Raw genomic sequence first — 23,450 nt, forward strand, 5'->3', positions numbered from 1 at the left:
CCAGACCCCAGCTGTCCGCTTCACCTTGGCTGGTGATCTAATTTGGGGGGGACCCCACGTTTTTTTTTTTTTTTAAAAAAAAACGCCTGGGGAGCCCTCCAAATTGATCACCAGACAAGGTGAAGCTGTCAGCTGTGGTTTGCAGCTACAGCTGTCTGCTTTACCCTAGCTGGCTATCAAAAATAGGGGGGACCCCACGTCGTTTATTTTAATTATTAATTTTTTGGGGGGCTAAATACAAGGCTAGGCACCCTTTAGTGCCACATGAAAGGCACTAAAGGGCGCCAGCTTAGAATATGCAGGGGGTGGGACGTTATATATGTTTGACATCTATCCATTCATCCATTGTAGCATTTTAGGCTGTGTGCCCACAATCAGGGTTTGCAGCGTTTTGGGCGCAGAGTGTTTTCCCTGCGTCCATAGCGCTGCGTTGTGCAGTAGAAGCACAGTGGAAGGATTTTTAGAAATCTCATGCCCAATGTGCTTCTTTTCTCCGCAGCATAAACCGACCTGTGGCGCAGCTTCCCGAGCCTCAGCATGTCAATTTATGCTGCGGAGATGAGTGTTCTCTGCAGGTAGCATAGAGCTCCACAGCAGCCTGAACCCAAATCGTGGGCATGGGCAGCTGCGTTCTCCCGTGGACAACACTCACATCTCTGCAGGAAGGCTGACACTGTGTACTAGACGCCGTGTCGCTGGATCATGGCCACATAGCCTAAAAGTGAGACATTTGTTGCTACAGCAACATTTTTGTGAAGTACCTGTGGATTCAAAATGCTTACTATACTCCTGAATAAAATCCAGTTTCCAAAATGGAGTCACTTGTGGGGGGTTTCTGCTGTATAGGTACCCAAGGGGCCCTGCAAATGTGACATGGTGCCCGCAATTTATTTCAACTTTTCCAGAATTCAAATGGTGCTCCCTCCATTCCAAGCCCTCCCATTTATCCAAACAGAGGTTTTTGGCCACATGTGGGGTATCCCTGTGCTCATAAGACATTGGATAACAACCTGTGGGGTCCACGGTTTGTTGTTGTCTCTTGAAAAAGTGAGAAATTTGATGCTAAAGCAACAGTTTTGTGAAAAAAATGAAAATTTTCAATATGGCAACCTAAGCTTATCAAATTCTGTGAAGTACTCGTGGATTCAAACTGCTCACTATACACCTAGATAAAAGCCTTGAGGTGTCTTGTTTCCAGAATGAAGTCACTTGTGGGGGACCGCCACTGTTTAGGCACCTCAGGGGCTCTCCAAATGCAACCTGGCGTCCGCTATTGATTCCAGCCAATTTTGCAGTCAAATGGCACTCCTTCCCTTCCGAGCCGTGCCATGCGCCCAAACAGTTGATTTCCACCACATATAAGGTATCGCCAAACTCAGGAGAAATTGCACAATAAATGTTATGCTGAATTTTTTCCTTTTACTCTTGTAAAAAAAAAAGCTACCTGGTTGAAATAACAATTTTGTGGTAAAATTTTATTTTTTTTTTTTCATGGCTCAACGTTATAAAATTCTGTGAAGCACCTGAGGGTTCAGGGTACTCACCAAACATCTAGATAAATTCCTTGAGGGGCCTAGTTTCCAAAATGGGGTCACTTGTGCGGGGTTTCTGCTGTTTAGGTACCTTAGGGGACCTCCAAATGCGATATGGTGCCCGCAATCTTTTTCAGGCAAATTTCCTTTCTAAAATTCAAATATTGCTCCTTTCGTTCCAAGCCCTCCCATTTGTCCAAACAAAGGTTTCAGACCACATGTGAGGTATCACCGCGCTCATAAAAAAGTGGTTAACAAACCTTGAGGTCAAATTTTTGGAATTACCTCTTGAAAAAGTGAGAAAATTGATGCTAAAGCAACATTTTTGAGAAAATTATTAAAATTTTCAATATGACAACGTAACGTTAACAAAATCTGTGAAGTACCTGTGGATCTAAAATGCTCACTATACCCCTAGATAGAAGCCTTGAGGGGTCTAGTTTCCAAAATGGTGTCACTTGTGAGGGATTTCTTCTGTTTAGGTACCTTAGCGGACCTGTAAATGCAACATGGTGCCCGCAATCTATTTCAGCCAAATTTGCTTTCCAAAATTCAAATATTGCTCCTTCTGTTCCGAGCCCTCCCATTTGTCCAAACAGAGGTTTCTGACCACATGTGGGGTATCGGCGCGCTCATAAGAAAGTGGGGAACAAGTTTTGGGGTCCATTTTGTTGTGTTATTTCTTCTAAAAGTGAATAAATTTGGGTTAGAGCAACATTTTTAGGTAAAATTTAATTTTTGCTTTTTTTCATTCCACATTGCTTTTGTTCATGTGAAGCACCTGAAGGGTTAATAAACTTCTTGAATGTGGTTTTGAGTACTTTGGGGGGTGCAGTTTTTAGAATGGTGTCACTTTTGGGTATTTTCTGTCATCTAGGCCTATTGAAGTCACTTCAAATGTGATGTGGTCCCTAAAAAACTGGTTTTGTAAATTTTGATGTAAAAATGAGAAATCGCTGATTAAATTTGAACCCCTCTAACTTCCTAACAAAAAAAAAATTTGTTTCCAAAATTGTGCTGATGTAAAGTAGACATGTCGGAAATGTTATTTATTAACTATTTTGTGTCACAGAAATCTCTGGTTTAACGGTATAAAAATTCAAAAGTTGAAAATTGCTAAATTTTCAAAATTTTTGCCAATATTCAATTTTTTTCATAAATAAACACAAAAAATATTGTCCTAAATTTGGTACTAACATGAAGTCCAATATGTGACGAAAAAACAATCTCAGAATCACCGGGATCCGTTGAAGCGTTCCAGAGTTATAACCTCATGAAGTGACACTGGTCAGAATTGCAAAATTTGGTCTGGTCATTAAGGTGAAAATTAGCTCCGTCACTAAAGGGTTAAGCAACAAATTAAGCTCATTGTGCAGCTCATTCATTCTCTGGAGCTCTCATCTGAATATCACAGTGAGCGGCCATAGAGCATGACCACTGTGTAACTGTGCTATCCTGGAGAATTATACTGCCAGGTCAATTTTATCTTGAAAGAGAGATGTCATGTTTTATCTTCCAGACCTGACCATGAGTACAGTGGTTAGGAGTTGTTGTACATGTGGTATGGATATGTCACACTTTGGTTATCTGAAGGAGAACTTGGCCTGACCTCTTTGTAAGGTTACATATGTCCCATTGTACCATTCGTTTTGTATATGCGAACATATTTCAGTGTATTTTAGGTTTATTAAAACAGACTGTGAACATGTTTGCGTTCCCATGCCTTTTATCCTGCTTTACCGGCTAGTTTTACATGTTGAATGGATCATTTGATAGATGACATGTCTGGAATGTATAATGATATTTAGGTTATGTGTTTAATATTGTCAGCTTGGTTAAAATAAACATTGATGCTGAATTAACTAAAACCAGAGACTGGGTCTTATAGGTTAACTCAGGAACAGTAGGTTTAAGGCTAAGTGCAGACTACTATCACGGTTGTTATGGAGAAAGCTGGGACCTCCAACTATCCCTATTCCCAGAGTTACCTCTGACAGTGAGGATGTCTGAGCCGCCTTCCTGGCCCTACTCCTGACCAGCCCTGATCTTACAACCCTCCCACCCACCCCAGGGGAGGGCCGGGGCAGGAGTGTGATTAAACCCTCTGAGATAGACAAACGGGAAACCACAACTATATCTCACAGCACACTCACCACTCACACAGTTATAAGACAATAAGAGATCAGGAGGAAAATAAAAGCAAGGAGGAAACTACAATACGACGGTTGGACTGCACAACAACTCGAAACACCACACAATACAATCACCAGGAGGACTGGGACACAACAGCACACAGACCAACACAGCAATAAGCTATAGTCGATATGGGTGAACAGATTCCATCACCTTAAATAGGTAGGGAGGAAATGTGATAGGTTTCCAATAACGTGATCCCATAGGTAACCAGTAGCCTAGCAGAGGTTAATTCTTGCTAGCCTGACCATGAGTCAGCACACCACTGGTTGACACCTGTGCTTGCCTGTGTAGCGCAGAAACCCCGAGAATCTGTAGTGTCAACAGCATCTGATGCCACCATGACAAAACTCCGTGTGACAACTACGCTCTATACAGGGAAGCATTATCTTCTGGGCGTCCATATTCAGCTAACTAAACATTACACAGATGCATACCAGCCACACAGAGGCCAGAGGAACACCTTTGGTGAGTGGAGGCCTATAGTAAGGTGAAAGCATGTAGCGGTAATAGCTCCCAATATATATTCAGACACAATGGGCACTCATAGTAACTGGTTAGTGCCCTTTTTGACATAACAAATACAGTGTTTCTGTAATTCTAGATCACAGTTGCAAGCTCTTGATAGCACTGTTTATGGCGGAACTCCTTGACAGCACGCGCTGTAGTAAAGCCATTGTACATTACCACACCGGCACGTGCTGTTTTGGCGAGAATACAGTGTGGTTTTCATTGATGGTTTCAGCTGCTGTTGGGTCGTTAACAATATGCCAATCATTGCAGAAACTTTGGCAAAACCCCAGTGTACGAGCATCTGTAACATTGGGTTCCAGCACTGTGACTGAGGACACAGTAAATTGTGCAGTTCTGACATGACGGGCCTCTTTACTAATGTAGAGAAAATTAGCCCGTCATCAATTCTCCTCGGACAAGGATTATAGCATTACACAGTCAATTTAGAAGTGAAATAAAATCAGAAATATGTGGCTTGTCTATAAGGCTACTTTCACACATCAGTTTTTTTCCATCAGGCACAATCCGGAAAAAAACGGGTAAAACGGATCCGGTACCGTATCCGTTTTATCCCCATAGATTTGCATTGTTACCGGATTGTGCCTGATGGCTTTGCGTTGCATCCGTTTTTTTCCGGATGTGCCAAAATTAATTAAAGCGGCGGCCGGAGGCAACGTATCTTGTAACGTTTTTTTGTCCGGCAAAAAAACCGCATTGCGCCGGATCCGGCGCGATACAGCGTGTTTTACAATGGAAGTCTATGGACGCCGGATCCGGGGTAATGCGGCAAAAACCGGATGCGGCTGCCGGATCCGTTTTTGTAAACTGAGCATGCTCCAATGTTTTTAAAAAATGGATCCAGCAAAAAAAAACGGACAAAAACTGATGCAAAACGGATCCGGTGGATAAGGTTTTTACATTTTTTGCCGGATCCGTTGGATCAGGAAAAAAAAGGATTGTGCCTGAATGCAGAAAACTAATGTGTGAAAGTAGCCTAACCTAGATGTAGTACAGCCTGTAGTTTTTTATTCTTCTATATTGATATACTTTTTTGCCTATGTGGAACTTTTGAATATGCTTAGCATGTACACCTGGAGCTTTACAGGGCATAAATGCTAAGCGGACATCACAGGTGTGACCTGCACATAGCCTGAAGTATGCAGTGTCAAAGATTGTAGCCATTTACAGAGCAGTCCAAACATTTTGGCTTGAGGGTTCAACAGTTTTGATGAATGCATGGGATAATGTCTCATGTACTGGAACTAAGCATGGGATCATTTTTCACCCCCTTTAATTTGACTTTTCAAAGGCGCTTGATACAATACCATATCACATGTTTTCTACAAATAACTGACATTCGTGGGTGTAGGCGAAAAATGTGTAAATGGATTTAGAAATAGCTCACTGATAGATAACAGAGTTTGGTTATTAATGGAACACATTATAATTGGGTTACAACTCGGTGGGTATCACAGTGGTCAGTAGTGGGGCATCACAGGTGTCAGTATTGAGCGCTCTTCATATTGAAGGGGTTTTCTGGCTTAAACCTAAATCAACCTAATGCTTCATTTGTTTGAAAATAAAATTATCATTACTCAATGCTGCTCCAACCCAGCTTCTCTACTACTCCACACTGGTGTCTGTTGACATGGCTTTGGTAACGTCATGCCTACATCACGTGACAGCTGCAGCCAAACACTTGGCTGATACGTTGAAGACTCCTTTTTATGGCCACTGCAGGTGTGTCAACAAAGACAGGTTGGTAGCAATACCAAAACAGGTTACCACACTTGGGCTTGTATTCGGTGTGCTAAAATAGTAGAGGTGGGGATGATCTAATTATAGTGTCAAAATACATAATGTCAGGTTAATTGAAGAAGCGGATATGCTGCACTGCTGTCAAATCTGTAAATTAAGGTATCCAAAGAAATAATATTTTGTGGTTCTGATGAAAAAATCTGATTGATTTTGAAACATTTTGAAATTAAACTAATTTTATTCCTGTTAATCACCTATATTAACGATACGTACTCACCAGCAGTGCAGCATGGTTGCTTCTCCATTGAACCTGATTTTTACACTCGATCCTCTAACCCAGTGGTTCCCAACCTTTCTGACCTTGACAGTCACATTCATCTCTGAGAGGGGGGCTACAAGCCACCTTCAGCTCTGAGAAGGGGGTCATGACCACATTAAGCTCCCGCCTTTCACAGTAGAGACACCCAGAGTCCCCATTACCAGTACAATCACAGCCAAAGCTTTTCCACAGAAATCACCGCAGTATACCAAGATCCAGTGGTTCCTACCTCCATTCAGATCTGCTCTTCTGTATGGGGCTACTCACAAATAGAGATGAGCCACCACTCTAGTGTTCGAGTTCGGTTCTTTGAACTTGAGGTGTGTTCGTCGAACACCTTCGAACACCATTGAAAACAATGGCAGGCAAACACATACAAACATGCACAAACACGAATGCACACACACACATATTATGCTCCCCTTACCTTCCGTTCCCTTGCCGGCCTCCTGGGACTTGCAGTTCGCCTGTACAAGATGTGTATCGGGTAACCATCACGACCGATGCCGGAACGTCCGCTGCCAGAGCGCTGACGTCAAAGGCAGGAGCCGCTTGCCGCTGATTGGCCAGCGTGCTGCCTTTGAGTAGCATCTGACAGAGGAAGTTCCTAACTTGTCGCGATGGTTACCGATACACATCCTGTAGCGGCGAACTACATGTATCGGGTAACCATCGCGACGAGGGAGGAACTTCCTTTGTCAGACGCTACTCAAAGGCAGCGCGCTGGCCAATCAGCGGCAAGCGGCTCCTGCATTTGACGTCAGCGTTCTGGCAGCAGAAGTTCCGGCATCGGTTGCGATGGTTACCCGATTCACATCTTGTACCGGCGAACTGCAAGTCCCAGGAGGCCGGCAAGGGAACGGAAGGTAAGGTGAGCATAATGTGTGTGTGTGTACGTGTTTGTACGTGTGTGGAATGGCACAATAGGGGACCAGGATAGGACATTTAACAAGTTGTGGAACGAGTTGTCTGCATTGCAATGATTTCCTATGGGAAATCTTGCTTTGCTGAACGAGTAACTTGGTTTACAAGCACACTCCCAGAACGGATTGTTCTTGTTAACCCCTTAACGACCCATGACGTACTAGATACGTCATGGATCGTTTCCCGGTAAGCCCCGCCCCCGGCGGGCGGCGGCGATCGGCGCACATATCAGCTGTTATCAACAGCTGATATGTGTGCCTGCTAGCCGCGGGTGGAATCGCTTCCACCCGCGGCCATTAACCCCTTACATTTCGCTGCCAAAGTCTTGGCAGCGATATGTATATGGGCGCCGCCATGACAGTGACTTACCCCGCCCCCGCCGGAAGTCACGTGACATGATCACGTGACTTTCGGCGGTTGCCATGGTAGCACAGGGTCATGTGATGACGCCTGTGGCTAACATGAGTCACTTCCTCTCAATGCCGGAATACAGCCGGCATTGAAAGTGAAGCAGCAAATCTGCAGTTCTCAGCTCTGTAGCTGAGATCTGCAGATTGTGCAAAGCGATCGGATTGCTGATCGCAATAGCCCCCTAGGGGGACTAGTAAAATAAAAAAAAGTTTTAAAAAATTAAAAAAAAATAAAAAAACCTAAAAGTTCAAATCACCCCCCTTTCACCCCATTGAAAATTAAAGGGTTAAAAAAATAAAAAATACACACATATTTGGTATCGCCGCGTTCAGAAATGCCCGATCTATCAAAATATAAAATCAATGAATCTGATCAGTAAACGGCGTAGCGGCAAAAAAATTCCAAACGCCAAAATTACGTTTTTTGGTCGCCGCAAATTTTGCGCAAAATGCAATAACAGGCGATCAAAACGTAGCATCTGCGCAAAAATGGTACCGTTAAGAACGTCAGGTCAAGACGCAAAAAATAAGCCATCACTGAGCCTCAGATCCTGAAAAATGAGAACGCTACGGGTTTTGGAAAATGGCGCAAAACGTGCGCCACGTTTTTCGGACAAGCTTGTGAATTTTTTTTAACCCCTTAGATACAAGTAAACCTATACATGTTTGGTGTCTATAAACTCGCACCGACCTGAGGCATCATACCCACACATCAGTTTTACCATATAGTGAACACGGTGAATAAAATATCCCAAAAACTATTGTACAATCCCACTTTTTTTCCAATTTTTCCGCACTTGGAATTTTTTTGCCGTTTTCCAGTACACTATATGGTAAAACTTATGGTTTCATTTAAAAGTACAACTCGTCCCGCAAAAAACAAGCCCTCATATGGCAAGATTGATGGAAAAATAAAAAAGTCACGCCTCTCGGAAGAAGGGGAGCAAAAAACAAAAACGCAAAAACGGAAAGTGCCCGGGGGCTGAAGGGGTTAACCAAGGTTCCACTGTATTAACATTGAGTGACAGTATTACTGTGAAAAGCCAGTTACGCTTTTGGTGATCGAACTGTTATCGGACATAACCTCAAACTGTCGAACTTGAAGCTAATTCACGTTCGTCGAACGACTCGAACATCGCCTAAAACAGGTCGAATTTGAGATTGGCGAACAGTTTGATTCGAACACCCCTCATCTCTACTCACAAATATCACCATCTGGAGACATGCTCTTCATAGCTGTTTGCGTGACCTAGTGTAAATGCACCTAGCAGACAGACAGTCGCGAGCCACACATCATGGGCCTGTGGGCCACTTGTGGCTTCCGATCCACTGGTTGTAGTAGCAGCTGGATATACTACTTGAGCCCTTGTAAGTTTTGTTTGGATAATGCCTGGATGCCTTTCTTGAAAAATATATGACAGGTTACATGTACTAGATTCCTGAAGATAGGGTGTTAGTGTCCAGGGACTTATTTTGATTTGGAAGACGGGGAGGACTTTTTTTTCCCTAATATGGGACATATGCCTTCAGGAGTTTTTACCTTTTACATATTAGGAGTATAAAGTGGCCTTTATGGACCTGTATTTGTAGGAAACTGTAATGGTAAGGATACAGAACTATATAATATTCACTGCAGCTGCTGATGAGCTTTGTTTAGGCTGCTTTCACACATCCGGTTTGAGCCATGCGGCTCAATCCGGCTGTGAAACCTATGCAACGGATGCGGTGAAAACACCGCATCCTTTGCATAAGTTTTTTACATGCGGCCCGTCCGGTTTTTTGCCGCTTGAGGCATGCTACTGAGCATGCGCGGTGGCAAAAACCGCATGCGGCGGCCGGATGTGTTTTTTGCCGCATCGCGTCGCATCCAGCATCAATAGGGATGCATTGAGAAAAGCGCCGCATCGGCGGGATGCGGCGCGATGCGTTTTTTTTTTTGCCGCACAAAAAAACGTGCCAGGCAACGTTCCATCCGGCCGCCGCATCGGCTAAATCTGCCGCATGTGGCAAAAACCGGACCGAACGCAAGGCCATACGGCACAATGCGGCACTAATTAAAGTCTATGAAGGAAAAAACGCAACCGACAGCAAAAAAAAAAATGGTTGCATTTTTCCTGCAAAGTGCCGGATTGTGCCGCATTGCAGAAACCGGAGGTGTGAAAGCAGCCTTACAGAGAGGGAGCATTGTGTCAGTCAATGGTTGATGCAGGAGAAGTCACTTCCTGCCCATAAGTCGCGTCTATGTAGGGCCAGTTATTTGTGTATAAGTTCTGACCTCATGTGATAGTTCTAGAAGTATTTACACACTTATCAATGTAAAATTTCCATTCACATGTCCGGTTGTGCTTGATGGACCTAAAGTCTTTTTTTCAACCTATGTAACTATGTATTAACAGATTAGTATTTCTCAGCTGTGGAATCACACTGTGTAAAACTGTGTAAATGTGTCTCGATGTGCTGCCTAATTCAGAGGACAAATCCCCCTGTGCTGACACATTCTAACTGAGCAGTTTTCTTTCTGCCTCTCGCTGAGGTTTCTTTTGTCATAACAGACGTTGCTATGTGACAAATGGAGGCCGCATGGTTTTACCATGAAGTCACTACATTGTCCATCAGGGCAGCTGCCTGTTACTTCTAAAGGACAAGTGCTTTTCCATCAACTTCTGTAGGATGGTGTCTCTGACTAAGCATAGCTGTAATTTTCCTAGAAAGAGTGGAATAGTAAGAAGAGAGTGAGTACAAAACCTGGTACAAGGATGTGAAACCAGAAGTCAAGGCACAATCAGCATAGTACTGGTATGATAGGAAAAGTAAATGCTGCCTATTTACCACAATTGGAGTTACCTTAAGATTAGAGATGGGCGGACTCGCAGATATCCGAGCTAAGCGGGACTTACCGGACTTAACCCCTCCCAAATATGGTTCCGGCCCAGAAATGATCCCGGACGCCAGTCCCCATATAAGTCTATGGGGACCAGAATCCGGCCCTTAAAAATGGTGGTAGAAGGGATAGGGGTATTAGAGCAAGCGTTCTATAATTACCGAGTCTCTGTTGCGGCTGTACCTGCTTTTGGGCTGCTCACTCTTCTTCTGGTGCCTATCATTTACCTTCATGCATATTCACTGCATTCCCCGCCCACTGGTACTTTGAGCGTCTGTGATTGGTTGCAGTTAGATGAGCCCCCAGCCTGTGTGACAGCATCTGACCACTGGATAGGAAACTGTGGAAAAACAAAAGCGCAATAGGGTCTTACCCCAAAATGGAAGGGGGTGAAAAGGAGTATCACACTCACCTCTGATAGTTGTGCCAGTCACAACCACTATATAGGCAGGTAAGAATCCGGGTCCAGGCAGCAGCCCCAAGGAAAGCTGATAACAGAGAGTAATAGAGGAAGGGTCTAATATCCGCGTCAAGGACTCAATGGATCCAAGAAGAGATTAATGCTTCTTTTAATATCATGCACAGGTCTACGCATTTCAGGAGTCGCAGCTCCCTTCTTCAAGACAAAAGGCAGAAAAACATCAAAAATCATCAAAAAAACTCTGTTATCAGCATCTGACCACTGGCAATCACAGACCCTGTCTGCGTGTCTGTTATCATAGTATAAAAATAAATAATTTGACGTACGGTCTCCCCGTATTCTGATACCCAGCACAGATAAAGCAGGCTGCAGCCCCCAGCCGTGGGCTTATCTTGGCTGTGTATCAAAATAAGAGGAACCACATGCAGCTTTTTTTTTTAAATATTTAAATAAATAATTTTCAAAAACCAGCGTGCAGTCCCCTCCAATTTTGATACACAGCCATGATAAAGCCCGACAGCTGGGGGCTGGTATTCTCAGGCTGGGGAGACCCATGGTTATTGGGCCCCCCAGACTAAAAATTGCAGCCTGCGGCCGCACAGGTTTGTCACATCCAAAAGAAGTGACAATCCCTGAACTAAGGTTATGACTAAGAGGTTTTCCTCGAAACAAGTAAACTGGACCAACTGGACCTGGTCGTTTGTACATCTGTTTTATTCATATTTTGAAGGTTTTTAATCGGGATTTCGAATAAAGAATGAGTCTTTTAACTTGCTGGACCTGGTTTTCTATTTTTCTCTGGCGTGTGTGTTTTTCTGAATCTCTAAACAAGTAGTCACTTAGCATGGTGGCATATGCCCTCCCAGCATCTCCATAACAACAACTCTATATATTAGGACACAAGGGGATGGAGCAGAAATTCAATACCAGAATATGTGGCACACTACCACTGCAGATCCAGTCCATTGCCGGAGTTCAGTGCAAATTGACGGCAAAACTTGCATGCTAAAAACACAAGGGGTCAAGTTCTCAGTGAAAATGTGTATCATAAATTCACAGGAATTTTCTATGCTCAGGTCCGTTATTTTGCAGGAAAATTTTGCATGATCAAAATCTTTTGCTGTGGATTTATCTTCGGAAATCTGCTAATTTTCTTGACTGTCTGAACATAATTGAAGGGTCTCTGTCTACTATGTGTAAAGGTCCAACTGCTCGTAGATTGTCGTCATTTCTCCGCTACTTTTTTGAGCATTGAAATATGCGATAAACAGCCAGTTCTCCTTGCCATGGGGACAGCTGGATTTCATCTAATCTGTTTTGGGTTGGGAAGAATGTGTAAATAAAATGATATTCTAGTTAGGAGGACAGTCCATGCTGTATATGCTACATCTCTGCCACGCAGTCATCTTGCTTTTTTGTCTTCTCACTTCCAGAAGGATTTCTGTGGATCTCGAATTTGCTGGTGTTAATGGAAAAACTGAGTAAGTCTGAAAAGTACCAGTGTGCTGTCCAAAGGAGAACTGATTGCTGATGCTTGGAACTGAATGTAGCGCGTCCTCTTGTACAGTAGTTTTCTCTTTCACTAGGCACAGATGTATAAAGTTTGGATGCTAAGTATGTATAGGAAAAAGTTGAAATGGTACTTTAATTGATATATAAATGTATAGATTCTTCTTTATTAGTATACATCCGTAAGAAACGTTTATGAATAAAGTATATTTAGGTTAGAAATGGTAGTTATATAGTAACTGTCTTTTCATGCGATTTTGTAGATATGACTGCTGTGTGTGTGTTTAAGAGGAAAACACTATGACCTGTGTCCTGCAATTTTTTTGCCAGCTGCAGTCATTCATTAAAGGGAATCCCTCGACAGGTTTTTGCTATGTAATTTGAGAGCAACATGTTGTAGGGACAAAGACCCTGATTGCAGTAATGTGTCACTTACTGGGCTGCTTGCTGTTATTGTGATAAAACCACATTGTCAGCAAACTGCTACTCATTACTTGGGATAGGGTTACACGGAGCTGGAGGACTACATCGCACAAGGCAACTAGTTCTCTACTGATAATCTTCTTCTGATAAAACAGTGATTATATTGAAACTACTACAAGCAGCCCAGTGTGTAACACATCACTGGAATCAAGGCCTCCACCCCTACATCATACCTCTCTCAGATTACAAAAAAGAGAGGAGAAAGGAGCTTTTGTAGTGCAAAAGAATATAAATGTTTAATATAACAAAAAGTGATAATTCATTTCTTAAAATTGGATAAAAACAGAGACCAATCCTATCGCAATTAACTCATATAGTTCCCATGCTCATAGGTGTAACATATAACAGTATTTAGATCACACATAATATCCATAGCAATTCATATTGTGTATATATAGAACATCAGAATCCAAAAAGGAGATCAAAATAATATCCAACAGTTGTTGGAATTTAATGACGTATGGAAAATACCATAGATACATAATGCATATTGCCCATTGAGGATGTGCATTATGAGGATCCCAAAGATAGTGGAAACAATCCAACAGGTCGGAGTATTTCCATTGCAAGTTTACCGCTATAGATGGTAACGGCGGTCAGTCTCAGAAAAAAGTCCTCAAACCAGCCCAACGTACGTTTCAATCAAGATTTTCTTTCTTCAGGGAGAGGTCTCAGATTCCGTAGCAAAAACCTGATGATAGATTCCTTTTAATTTTCAGTTTTCTCTGACTGAGTGGATGGAGACTAGTTGCTATAATGTCTTTCATACATAAGACACCAAGGCATGAAGCAGTCCTGCTCTTTTGTGTTTATGTATTGCGTGTTCAGGAGCATGGAGGATAATATACAGCACTGCAGCTGTGAGTCTAGCACTTGGGGGGAGATAAAACACACAGACAGTGCTGTAACATAATAGTATGATTCCGCTTCAGCTCCCATTTTTCTCCAATAAGATACATCACAAAGTTTTCTTTTACTGTTTGTTTGAAATAAAAATTAGAATGGCAGTATACAGTGTGTTATACGATACATACGGTATTAGGCAAAGGGTATGCAGTGCATATTTCATGATTTGAGTGATACATTGTTGAATTTTTGGTTGCATACGACTTTGATTCAATGTAGATGATGTGCTGTTTGCAAACTGTGTGTGACATGTCTTCAATTTGACTGTTTGTTTTTATGAATTTTATTATTTTATTACTTATTCCCGACCGTTTCTATCGCTCCAGCAAATTCTGCAGCACAGAGATTATCACCATTCAGTACCTGAACCCAGTAGGGCCCACAATTGTATTGTAATGCTCGCATCCCTGAACTTCACCTCATCCTCCACCTAGTAGCGACGCCGAAGCACTCACCGCTGTTCAGCGCTGCCCTCTTCGTTGTCCTCTGTTGTGACTTCCGGCTCCTAGGTCCGGTACACGCCGCACAGGTCTACTGGGAGCGTGCACTGCCCACCTCTAAAAGGGGCAGCACATGTAATCTGGTAATTACTCCAGCCTATGGCCAAGACACACTACGTACTTAAGGCACTCTTCCCCCTTAGGGAGGTGCCTGAGCAACGTGTAAAGTTAGTTGACTCTATTTTTGCTAGTTGTCAGGTGCCCTGAACCTAAACCTGACCTGTCAGAACCCGATCCTGACCTACCAGAACTCAAACCTGTCCTATCTGCCTGAACCCGTGTCCATACTGTCAGCCAGAATCTCATTCGAGCCATACTGTCAAAACCGTCCATGCAGTCCGACCATCCCCCTGCCTGCGTTCTTGATCCAGCCCTGCCTGTTACCCTGAGCACGTACCTGTGTTCCTGACCCCTGGGGTCAGATGCTGCAGTAACGGGTACTTGCCCTGTGAGTGGTACCTGGTGGCTACCTTCCAGCTTAACCTCACAATCAGAATCTCTAGTGAAGAAGAGGAAGTAACTTAGTTATGCCCCTCCAATGTAAGCCCGATTCCGTGGCACAGTGGGCCCACACTTATCACCGTGACACATACCTTCCTATGCTACCATACCCATTAGACAACAGTCAGCTAATGTTCATTCAACAGATAGCGATCTCTCCCAATTCCCCCATACACATAAGAGAAAGGATTGGCTGAGCATTAATTTGTTTTCAACAGGGAGAGAAGAGAAAACTAATGGATTGGTTATTGCAATTCCAATGGCCCGATCATTCTCTCTTCCTCAACGGTCTCCATACACAACTCAACAGGCTCATCCAACTTTCATTTATTTTGTATGGATGGCCTTTGGATTTTTCACAACTTACTTAGCAATTACCAGGAAGTTGTTTTTTTTTTTTTTTTTTTTTTTTATCTTAGGCTACTTTCACACATCAGTTTTTTGCCACGATTGGATCGTGTAAAAAAAACGGATCCGTCGGAACACTTTTTTACCAAAGATCTCAATAGCTATATCACTCCGCTCAGGGTGGGGGGTGGAGGGTTCGGGAGGAGAAAGAGAGAGATGGAGAGATGTTTGTTACCAGAATTGAATTTACAGTCGATCTGGGCATGCCCAACGTCAAAAAAACGGATCCGTTGCCTGATTCAGTCATTTGTCGGATGACGATGGATCCTGTGCCCATAGGTTCCATTATAACAAACGACGGACGCCGACTGATCCGTCGCTGTCCATTTTTCTACGCACACAAAAAGTGTTACATTGTCCGTTGCTTCCGCCCGACGGTCAGTCATTCCACGGATGACTGACCATTTCCCATAGATGACTACCACGGATGACTGATAATTTCCCATAGACTTGTATTACCGACGGATGCAACGCAGGCCCATCAGTTGCAATCCGTCGATAATACAAGTCTATGGGAAATTATTTTGCAGGTTTCAGTTTTTTTCTCATAGCGATGTATTGTGACTGAAGGAAAATGACGTAAATGTGAAAGTACCTTAGTGCTTTGAAAGAAACATGAGTAAACAGAAGAAACCAATGAAACCACAATAGAAATCTTTATTGGATACTTTGGGGCTATGTGCGCATGCTGCGGATTTACCGCGGATTTGCTGCAGAGAATGTGTCTAACATTTCTGCAGTCATTCCCCAGCAAAACCTATGGGTATAAAAAAAATGCTGTGCGCACACTGCGTTTTTTTATACCTGCGGATTTTTTAGCCGCGGAATTTCTGCTGCGGAATTAATGTGCATGTCACTTCTTTTTTGCAGATACCTATGGTTTCTGCGATAGATAATGGTAAAAAAACGCAGGGACCAACCCGCGGAAAAAAAATGCGGCAAAAACGTGGGTGCGGTTTTACCACGTTTTTTGCCACGGATGCCGTGTTCTGCCAGAGGGTGCGGATTTTTCTTAAGAAAAGTCCATATTCTAGTGCGCACTGTCCCGTTTATTCCAGGCAAGGACTATCATTCATGATATATACCTTTACTTTTACCACCTGTTTGCTGTTCATAGTTGGGTGTTGAAATGGTTTATACATTTGCATGTTTTTCTGTCCAGTTTACACAACTGGGGAGCCATAGCAATGACATGATGCTGGTTTTCAGGCAAAAATTGTGATGAAGAAAATGGACAAATGAATGCCTATTACTCCCCCCACATCTAGGCACTCTTCATATGTTTTCTTTGTTTTGGTGACTAACACTGTCAACTGCAGAATGAGGTACATTTTCTCCTACAACTCCCTGAAGGTAAACACTCCTAGCTTTAAAGATAGGGAAATCTGTTATATTGTGTAATATTACAGGAAACACTTCTGTTTTAGCAGTAGGCTAGTTTCTGAATTAGGGTTCTCTCAGATCTGCGTAGAAATAATCACTCTGATAATCATCCAGAAAAGTGGGACTAGTGTCCTGCGTATGTCCTGCGTATGTCCTGCACATGTCCTGCGTATGTCCTGCGCATGTCCTGCGTATGTCCTGCGCATGTCCTGCGCATGTCCTGCGTATGTCCTGCGCATGTCCTGCGCATGTCCTGCGCATGTCCTGCGCATGTCCTGCGCATGTCCTGCGTATGTCCTGCGCATGTCCTGCGTATGTCCTGCGCATGTCCTGCATGTGCTATGTGGGTGTGCAGCTTTCTTTTTTCTTACCTGCATCCGTATGCAATTTGTTTTTAGCATTATCTTTTACATCGTAGAATACTCTATGTAAATTCTTGCTAGTTGTCAGAAATAATATAGCAAATATAAACAGAAAGATAGAAAAAAATAGAAGCAGCCCTCAACTACTTAATATTAAAAAAAACTGTCTTTTTATTTGTCCATTTCAGCAATGTTTCGTTCCATGTGAAAACCTTTCTCCAGCAAGTATCAGTGCAAATAAGGTTTTTTTTTTATAGTGTTTTACATACAATAGATCTCATGTGTTCACCATACTGAATACAAATTATTAGTTATAAGGTATTCACAGTGCTTAATGACCATATCGTATATGGTATTTAGCAGTGCGTAATGTATTTAGCAGTACGTAATGAAGTCCATCATGTGTGCCTCATTATTGTCCATGACTCACCCCAGCATATGTACACATATCTAAATTTCAGCGCCATTATTGGCATCTTAATAGCGCCAAAACGCATGTTGTTACATGTAAGGAACAGGAAATATTGTCAGATAGCTATCGTGCATGCGCTCTGCTTCATTGAAGATCTATAGAGTATCAAAGCTAAGGTTCGTGTCCCTATACTAAATCAAAGTGCATATCAACATCCATTGGGTATTTATTGGCACTGTGTAAAGGACTTGACTCATCCCACAATATGAATTTCTGCTAGATGTGTTAACTATGGAAACATAGATATAATGCCCAAACCTGGAAGACAAGTAATGTTGTTCTGGTTTTGTTTTTTGTTTTTTTTTTTTTGTTAAAAATGCTCCAAGACTTGGCATGGTCAGAGCGCAGATGTGATTGTCGTTGCCTTGGTTTGGTTGTATATATTCTGGATTCATAGGAAGCAGTTCATTGTCCAGGTCAGTATGGCTGATGGAAAGAACTGCCTCCTACTTTCGGGCGTGCCCGTCACTATTCTTTTGATTGGCCAGCAAAGTTGGCTAATTAAACGAAGAGCTCCCTCTTCTTATCAGCAGATTTCTTATCAGAGTTTTATATTCACTTGCATTATCAATTTATACAAAGTTTGTTAAAGTATAGTTCCAATTTAGGCTGCTTTCACACCTCTGGTTTCTGCAATGCGGCACAATCCGGCACTTTGCAGGAAAATCGCAACCGTTTTTTTTTTTTTTGCTGCCGGTTGCGTTTTTTCTGCATAGACTTTAATTAGTGCCGCATTGTGCCGCAAAGCCTTGCGTTCCATCCGTTTTTTTGCCGCATGCGGCAGATTTAGCCGATGCGGCGGCCGGATGGAACGTTGCCTGGCACGTTTTTTCGTGCGGCAAAAAAGCCGCATTCGGCCGATGCGGCGCATTTGTCAATGCATGCCTATGGCGGCCGGATGCGGCGCGATACGGCAATAACCGCATCCGGCCGCCGCATGCGGTTTTTGCCACTGCACATTCTCCGTAGCATGCCGCAAGTGGCAAAAACCGGACTGGCCGCAAAGGAAAAACTTATGCAAAGGATGCGGTGTGTTCACCGCATCCGTTGCATAGCTTGCACAGCCGGATTGAGCCGCAGAGCTCAAGCCGGATGTGTGAAAGCAGCCTTAAGGGTGCATTTACAGTGACTGATTGCTAACGGATGTTCCTATGAACAAGCAAAACACTTGTTCGTTGTGTGCTATTGAGAACAATGACAGTGTAATCTCAGAGCGATTGTGTTAACAATCATTTTCTGCACTAGGAAGCACGGTCAGCCTGTACAAACAGGTTCTCTTTAATAACCCATCACCAGATTGGCAAATACAAGCTGCGGTCACCACCAGTAGGCTGTTATATAGAGCATTCCAGAGCACTGTGTATAAGAGCCCAGGCTGCTATTTATAACATAAAAAATACTTTTATAATACTCACCTAGGGGCAGTCTGGTCTGATGGGTGTTGCTGCTCTCCAGTCCGGCGCCTCCTCTCTGCTGCGATCTTGGTCCTCCTTCTACCCAGCCCTGTGTAGATGATGTGTCTACGTCATCCACACAGGCCGGCATTGCGCTCCTGCGCATGCTCACTTTGATCTGCCCTGTTGAGGGCAGATCAAAGTACTGTAATGTGCAGGCACGAGGAAAGGTTAAAGACTGCCCGTGACCCCCCCCCTTTTTTTCCCCCCTTCTCTCCCCTTCGATCTTTATCTCATTCTATCTCCTCTCTAATTTTTTTCCTTCTTACCAGTTTGTATAAGTTATAAGTAGTTTGATACTGTTTGGATATCTATACTTATTCATATTACACCCCAGGAAGGGGAGCGTACTGTCTGTTTACATTTTTTCTGAACTTAATTAATAAAATTATTTGATACTAAAGATCACCCGCGAATGCGCGCTACAATACTTTGATCTGCCCTGAATAGGTCAGATCAAAGTGCACCTGCGCAGGACCTCAATGCTGGCTAGTGTGCATGATGTAGTATGCATCATGCACACAGGACTCAGAAGAAGGAGGACAGCAATCGGCGCAGAGAGGATGCGCTGGACCGGTGAGAGGAGGCGCCGGACCGGAGAGCAGGGACACCCGTCCGCCTCTTAGGTGAGTATTTTAAGTTTTTACATTCTACACAGCAGCCTGGGCTCTTATGTACAGTGTTCTGGAATGCTGTATATAAGAGCCCACTGGTGGTGGCCGCAGCTTATAGTCGCCAAATCTGCTGACAGGTTCCCTTTAAACAACTGCCAACTGGCTTCTCTGTAGCAAATGGACGGTCTCTTTGTGCCGCTGATTGGCTAGTCTACATGCTTACTAAGTGTTGATTATCTCCCTGTGTGATGACCTCTTGCTGTCTAGGATTTATACAATTTTACAGTCTAGTGTAAGTTTGCATAGCTGAGAGCACTGTGACAGGTTGTAAACAGTAACTTTAATGATTGCTTTCCCAGTCACCACCCTTAAACATGCTGAAGCAAATATTGTACCTTGGTGGGGGGATCAGTAGTGATATTCTGTCCGAAAATAAATTCTGCACAATGTAATATGTAAGATTACCTTGAATTACGGCTAGTATTGCTGTCTAGTCCAGGCAGTTTGATGCACTGATATTCATGGGTGAATCCTAATGAAAAGGGAAATGTTTCCTATGTTAGGCTGCTTTCACACTACGTTTTTTTTTTAACATGCGTCATGAATGGTTTTTTGCTGTAAAAGTGGATCCTGTTTTTACAAAGAAAAACGCATGCAAACGCATGTGTTATTTTGCAGGATCCTGCCACTTGAAGTTTATGGGCGGGCACTGGAGTCATGTGATCGGGAGTGAGGGGAACTGAACGTGATAGACTTGGAGCCAGCATCTGACAGCTGCAGACGCTGGTAACCAAGGTAAACATCGGGTAACTAAGCGAAGTGCTTTGCTTGGATACCCGATATTTACCTTGGTTACGAGCGTCCGTAGCTGCTAGGAGCCGGGCTGCCTGCACACGTAACCAAGGTAAACGTCGGGTAACTAAGCAAAGCACTTTGATTGGTTACCCGATATTTACCTTGGTTACGAGCGTCTGCCGCTCTCAGGCAGGGGAGAGAGAGAGGGAGGGGGAGAGAGAGACTGATCACGCCAGGCTGGTTTCTTTCTGGGCATGCTCAGTAGAGCAAGCAGGATCCTGTCTATCAGCATGCCAGCGTTCACATGCGTTTGCGTGCTGTTTAGTCAGGATCCAGTGAAAAACAGTATTTGGATGCAGCTCAAAAACGCTGCAAGTAGCGTTTTTGAAAAAAGTTAAAAAACTGCAAGTCGCTGGATCCTCACTATAACGCACGCAAACGCAGGTGAACGCATGTTGACGTGAGTCCATTGCAAATGCATTGAAATGAAAATGCATTTGCACTGGATCCGTTTTTGCGTTAAAAAAACGTTCATGATGCTTGTTAAAAAAGCGTAGTGTGAAAGCAGCTTTAGAGCTCATTCAGATATCAATGATTTTTCTTGAAGGTATACAGGAGTCCGCGTTTCACCAGTTTGGTCAGTGTCAGATTTTACCATCAAAGTTTGGTCATTTTGTTAGTTATTAGCATAATAGTTTGGTCAGTTTTTCATGGATGATTCTCGACCTTCTCTTATCAAACAATCCATGAAAAACTAACAGATCACGGATGGCATCTGATTTTTTCAAAAACTCGTAGACTTACATTGTCAAGTTTGAGCCGACATGCTGATCAAAATCTGTGTAGTCTGTGATTTTGTGCAGACCATGCCGTCTGAGGAGAAAATCGGACATGTGAACTATCCCGTAGACAGGTACAGGTTCTATATGTGAAAAACACAGATGATACTTGTACGAGAAAAAATGATAAGTGCATGAGCCCTTATTGTGTAAAAAATGGAGAAAAAAAGTCAGCTGTTCTGACTCCTCAGTTTACGGCTGGGAATAGAGGCCAGTGAACATTTGTGGATAGCGAGTAAGATGGGTTTCCTGTGTACTTTTCCCAGCGGAGGCCGACTAATGAGTTTGTTGGGCTGTTTAGCAGTCAGATGTTCGCACATATGTTGCTGGATGAATAGAGGAGGAGGAGACAGACACTAGCCTTCGATTTTTCAGGCAAACAGATCAATATGCGGTTTTGTGGCCTAATCTAGTTTATAAAGGAGATGTAAAATATAGTACTTAACACTATTTACAAGCTGCTAATCTGTTTCCCAGCGCTGTGCGGAATAGCTATGGGAACATGGCGTACATGTGAGAAAATCTCTGAAGACGGGAGGGTGTTCTCCAGTCTGCTCTGCACTTTATCATTGTAGTGATCAATGTATTGATTATCTGCTTCCAAGTGAGAGATAAATGATGTGAGGGTATGCCGCTGGGTCTTATTCAATACCTAATTTAGCGTGAAATTCTAGATGGTGGGATGGTAAAGTAATACTATTTCAGTGGAAATGTATACGAAGAAAGGAAATGAGAAGTGTTCACATTTATAATGGATGGACGCCAGCTAAGAGCCCACTCACGTCTAGCCGTGTTTTGTTTATTAAAGCGTAGGTTAAATGGAAGCTGTGACTTGTGTCTAGTGATGGCACCTGGAATAATGGCACCTTTAGGCTGTGTGCGCACGTGGCGTTTTTTCCTGTGTATTGGCTGCGTTTAAAACTGCAGCGTGTCATTGTCAACATGCACGTGTTCTGCTTCCCCAGCAAAGTCTATGAGAAGTCAGCAAATTCCATGCGCACGTTGCTTTTTAAAACGCAGCGTTTTGGATGCCAAATGTTTGACAAAATCGATGCATTTAAAAAAGCAGCATGTCACTTCTTTTGTGCGTTTTGGTTGCATTTTGCACCCATTGAAATCAATGAGATGTGTCAAAACTCAACCAAAATGTTTAGCTGTGCGCTTGCACTCCATTTTTGTTGCGTTCTGCATGTTTTTTTGACAAACAAAACGCAGGTCTTTCAGTCTCTCTGTCGGTCTCTCTCTGTCGGTGTCGGTCTCTCTCTCTGTCGGTGTCTGGCTCTCTGTCGGTCTCTCTCTCGGTCGGTGTCGGTCTCTCTCTCGGTCGGTGTCGGTCTCTCTCTCGGTCGGTGTCGGTCTCTCTCTCGGTCGGTGTCGGTCTCTCTCTCGGTCGGTGTCGGTCTCTCTCTCGGTCGGTGTCGGTCTCTCTCTCGGTCGGTGTCGGTCTCTCTCTCGGTCGGTGTCGGTCTCTCTCTCGGTCGGTGTCGGTCTCTCTCTCGGTCGGTGTCGGTCTCTCTCTCGGTCGGTGTCGGTCTCTCTCTCGGTCGGTGTCGGTCTCTCTCTCGGTCGGTGTCGGTCTCTCTCTCGGTCGGTGTCGGTCTCTCTCTCGGTCGGTGTCGGTCTCTCTCTCGGTCGGTGTCGGTCTCTCTCTCGGTCGGTGTCGGTCTCTCTCTCGGTCGGTGTCGGTCTCTCTCTCGGTCGGTGTCGGTCTCTCTCTCGGTCGGTGTCGGTCTCTCTCTCGGTCGGTGTCGGTCTCTCTCTCGGTCGGTGTCGGTCTCTCTCTCGGTCGGTGTCGGTCTCTCTCTCGGTCGGTGTCGGTCTCTCTCTCGGTCGGTGTCGGTCTCTCTCTCGGTCGGTGTCGGTCTCTCGGTCGGTCGGTGTCGGTCTCTCGGTCGGTCGGTGTCGGTCTCTCGGTCGGTCGGTGTCGGTCTCTCGGTCGGTCGGTGTCGGTCTCTCGGTCGGTCGGTGTCGGTCTCTCGGTCGGTCGGTGTCGGTCTCTCGGTCGGTCGGTGTCGGTCTCTCGGTCGGTCGGTGTCGGTCTCTCGGTCGGTCGGTGTCGGTCTCTCGGTCGGTCGGTGTCGGTCTCTCGGTCGGTCGGTGTCGGTCTCTCGGTCGGTCGGTGTCGGTCTCTCGGTCGGTCGGTGTCGGTCTCTCGGTCGGTCGGTGTCGGTCTCTCGGTCGGTCGGTGTCGGTCTCTCGGTCGGTCGGTGTCGGTCTCTCGGTCGGTCGGTGTCGGTCTCTCGGTCGGTCGGTGTCGGTCTCTCGGTCGGTCG

At 44.2% G+C, this 23,450-nt stretch overlaps 1 protein-coding gene across 4 annotated transcripts in view; it reads left to right on the forward strand.

Moving 5' to 3' along the window:
- Window positions 1-23,450, forward strand: part of TPST1 (tyrosylprotein sulfotransferase 1) — a 138,751-nt gene that overhangs the window by 6,457 nt on the left and 108,844 nt on the right. The window contains exon 2 of one of the 4 annotated variants that reach the window (XM_075336318.1): window positions 12,385-12,432. The exons of the other annotated variants lie outside the window; for them this stretch is intronic. The gene's annotated coding sequence lies outside the window, so the exon portion shown is untranslated. The remainder of the gene's footprint in view (window positions 1-12,384; window positions 12,433-23,450) is intronic. 4 annotated transcript variants of the gene reach the window in all.

This window comes from Anomaloglossus baeobatrachus, chromosome 2, assembly GCF_048569485.1.
Source record: "Anomaloglossus baeobatrachus isolate aAnoBae1 chromosome 2, aAnoBae1.hap1, whole genome shotgun sequence".
Lineage (NCBI taxonomy): Eukaryota > Metazoa > Chordata > Amphibia > Anura > Aromobatidae > Anomaloglossus > Anomaloglossus baeobatrachus.